Source organism: Poromitra crassiceps (genome assembly GCF_964638095.1).
Source record: "Poromitra crassiceps genome assembly, chromosome: 8".
Taxonomy (NCBI): Eukaryota; Metazoa; Chordata; class Actinopteri; order Beryciformes; family Melamphaidae; genus Poromitra; species Poromitra crassiceps.
Window position 1 is genome coordinate 16,604,538 of NC_139629.1, and position 3,802 is coordinate 16,608,339.

Here is a 3,802-nt window from a genome sequence, read left to right on the forward strand (position 1 = left end):
AACGAGAGAGGCATCAAAGCGGCCTATGCCGGCAAAAGTCCCGAAGTTGATGAGTTGATCATGAGCGGCCAATTCAACGTGGTTTTCGGTTCACCGGAGACATTCCTTGGCAACGAGACGTGGAGAGCTGCTCTCCAAACGCTGCAGACGTGTCATTGGACTGGCTGTAGATGGTCACACCATGATCCTGTGGTAAGTGTATAACGTGAATGCCTTCATCTATAAATAATCAATTTTCCCGTATTTTGTAAATATGACAGCTGATTAGGCATAATATGGGCATAGTGGAGGGTAAATGCAGTTTACACACCTTTGAAATGAGGCAGTTTTAATAGCCAACCAATTCCACTATTTTCATATAGGCTATCAATGAGGGGAAACAAGGTAGTTAAACTACTCACATAGTTTACTCACCTGTGTATTTTCCACTACACCCCTGATAATAAGGAACTATGTCATTACATTTGAGCCAAAACGTTCCTCACAAAAAATGGGTGTGTGTAAGAGAGGTATGATGGGAGCAAGAGGAACATATCTTCTCTTTGTTAGTTGTTTATTTGTATTGTATTGTATAACATCTTTCACAGATACAAGATCACGAAGTGCTTCACAATATTAAAATAGCAAAAACAGGCAACACAGTGCCATAAAATATTTAAATTTGTTAGATGTGGACTACAGTGATGTCCACATCTAACAAGTAGTAGCTTCACAAACTAACCCTAACCCAATTGAAAAATGATGGCATCTTTCCCAAATAAAATAGACTTCACTGACTGCTTTTTCTCATTGTCTTTATAGGGGTTCAGCCAAGGGGAAATGTGACCCATTCCGGAAGTGGTGTAGTCTCATTGGTGAACTACGTTCTTTGCTGCCTGTGAAGGTTCCTGTCCTAGCCACCACTGCGACAGCCTGCAAATCTACAAGAGAAAGTATTAAGAAGTCCCTAGGAATGAATGACTGCATCGAAGTAATAAAAAGCACTAATCGCAATAATATACGCCTTGCTGTTAAAAAGGTGTCCGTTGACCCTGTCAACACATTTTCATGGCTAATCAAATAACTTGATACTAAAGGGAAGAATACAGAAAGGACTGTTATCTATTGCAAAATTATTGCAGACTGCTCACTCCTTTATTATGAAGTGTTCAAGGCAACATTGAAAGAAAAGTCTGTGTGCCCTGTTGGAGCTCCAGACACCACTGAGAACAGACTTTTTGAAATGTTTCATTCTGAAACCCCCGATCACATCAAAAAACAACTGTGCTTCGAGTTGTTATAGCAACATCTGCATTAGGCATGGGGAAGCACAAATTCACAGGAGAAAACAGTGTAAACGTCTTTCCTCAAGTTCTAAGGTTTCAAAATGCTCAAGTGCATCAAAGTATGAATACAATTATTTTACACTTCACATGCTCTGCAGGAAGCACAAATTCACAGGAGAAAACAGTGTAAACGTCTTTCCTCAAGTTCTAAGGTTTCAAAAAGCTCAAGTGCATCAAAGTATTAATTATTATCATCTGACACAGTATACATGTCCCCAAATACCTCTTGGATGACTAACAAAATCAATCTTGCTTGCTGTATATTTCTAACCTGTATTTTGCACAGAATGTCCTCTAATGTGAAGTCTATTGCATTCCTCCAGCACTTCTTCTGAAATGATGTGATTTGATTCATGTGATGACTCTGCTGAATAAACAGACATAAAGGAATATGCTTCTTCAGACTTCCACTCATTGCCTAATGCATTCATCTTTTCTTTCAGTGTGTGTTTTTGTTCCTGGGTAGACATTCGTTCCCTCTGTGGAACGACCTCTGACGCGTGTCTCTCGAGCGGGCTAGCTTGGCCATTACATGCTTCCCCACAGGTCACAGCAATCATGGCCTGGCAGAACAGGATCGGTCTTTTCTTTATCAAAAAGATGAAAAAGTTGAACTCTCCTGCACATGTCTACATTTGTGATATACTCCCTCATCTGCTTAGATAGCCCCAGCATCAGTCTGCCGTGATGCAATATAATTAGACATACATGTGTTACTGCAGGTCTCTGCATAACCACAGGTAAACATGGAGGCTTTGCGGACTGGTTGGTGCAGTTATCTTCCAGGATCCCACTTTCATGGCTCGCAAGCTGAGAGAGAGAGAGGGGGGAGAGAGGATAGAATAGATCTATTTTTTTTATTGTCAATCTAAATTTTGATTCTTTGACAAATTGTAGATAAGATACAGGGAGAAATGTGACATACCTGTGTTGCTGCAGGGCTCTGCATAATCACAGGTAAACATGGCGCATGGACTGGCTTTGTGGACTGGTTGGTGCAGTTATCTTCTAGGATCCCACTTTCATGGCCCGCAAGCTGAAACAGACAGAGAGAAAAAATATAATAATGTTTTTAATACAATTTTAAATCAAAACTACATTGTGGCTCTTTGAAAAAAGTAGATAAAATACAGGGAGAAATGTGACATACCTGTGTTGCTGCAGGTCTCTGCATAACCACAGGTAAACATGGCGCATGGACTGGCTTTGTGGGCTGGTTGGTGCGGTTATCTTCTAGGACCCCACTTTCATGGCCCACAAGCTGAAGCAGACAGAGAGAGAGAGAGAGAGATTTGTTTTAATACAATTTAAAATCAAACTACATTGTGACTCTTTGAAAAAAGTAAGATAAGATACAGGGAAAAAATTGACATACATGTGTTGCTGCAGGTCTGCATAACCACAGGTAAACATGGATGCTTTGTGGACTGGTTGGTGCAGTTATCTTCCAGGATCCCACTTTCATGGCTCGCAAGCTGAGAGAGAGAGAGAGAGAGGATAGAATCGTTTTTTTTTTTTTTTCAATGTAAATGTTTCCCTTATAATCAGTGAAGTAGGCTATTACTATAGTTGCTGGCTACTAGCCCTTTCCAAAGACTCATAACACTTTTATTGGACATAATTTTAGGTGCAGTGATCTTGCATATAACAATATTTAAAAGTTCAATTCTGACAGCATGGCTAGCCAAAATGGACATGTGTGTAGTCTAGAAACAGTTTTGACAACCACCTGGCATTATTTTTTATTATAAAACGAAAATATGAACTACTGGAGTGAAAAGACCTAACGTTAATAAGTGAGAATTGCCTTACCTTAACTACTTTTGATTGAGCAGTAACTGCTGGCACTGGGAGATCCACTGCTGGCACGGAGACTGTAGAAACTGGCCCAGGTTTCATCATTACGATTAGCCGGCGGCATGTCCATTTGAGTTCCTTTATCACAGGTTGCCGTTCTCCCTCCATTATCGTTACCATCATTATGTGAGGCAGTTCTTCTCTTTGATTCTTGAGTCGGGATTGAAGGCGCACACCTTTTATGTCTTCCTGTTAAACTTGCATTCGCATTGCTTTTTTCGCCGATTAAGCTACGAAGTCTAGCAAGCTCACAATATAGCTTATAATACTTTACCAAGATTGAGCAACATGGTCTACAAATGGAGCGCGGCTTCTTGTCTTCGTAGCGAACAGGTCCACATATTTCTTCGAGGGCAATTGTATAATTTGGCTTCAAGAGATGTTTGCCCTGAAATAAGTTACGCTTATTTCCTTATTCGTACAGTCACCACATACTCGGCATATATCAACAAACGTTGACGGTGTCCTCACTGTTGCTAACGTTGCTAATGCTACCTCAGCCTTCTTCTTCTTCTTCTAGTGTTTTATGGCGGTTGGCAAACATCTTCTGTGCATTACCGCCACCTTCTGGATTTTAGCAGTTACAAAAAATATTCTCTTCAGTGTGAAAAACAAAACTA

At 40.4% G+C, this 3,802-nt stretch overlaps 1 long non-coding RNA gene across 2 annotated transcripts; it reads right to left on the bottom strand.

Annotated features, from left to right (window-relative positions):
- Positions 1–628: 628 nt before the first annotated feature.
- Positions 629–3,547, bottom strand: LOC310781330. 2 transcript variants are annotated; one of them, XR_014552964.1, is made up of 5 exons: positions 3,138–3,547; positions 2,701–2,800; positions 2,476–2,586; positions 2,251–2,361; positions 629–2,135 (listed from the first exon to the last, which is right to left on the bottom strand). It is a non-coding gene; the product is annotated as an uncharacterized lncRNA (long non-coding RNA). The 2 variants fall into 2 exon arrangements; XR_014552965.1 differs by having other exon boundaries at positions 629–2,173.
- Positions 3,548–3,802: the final 255 nt, after the last annotated feature.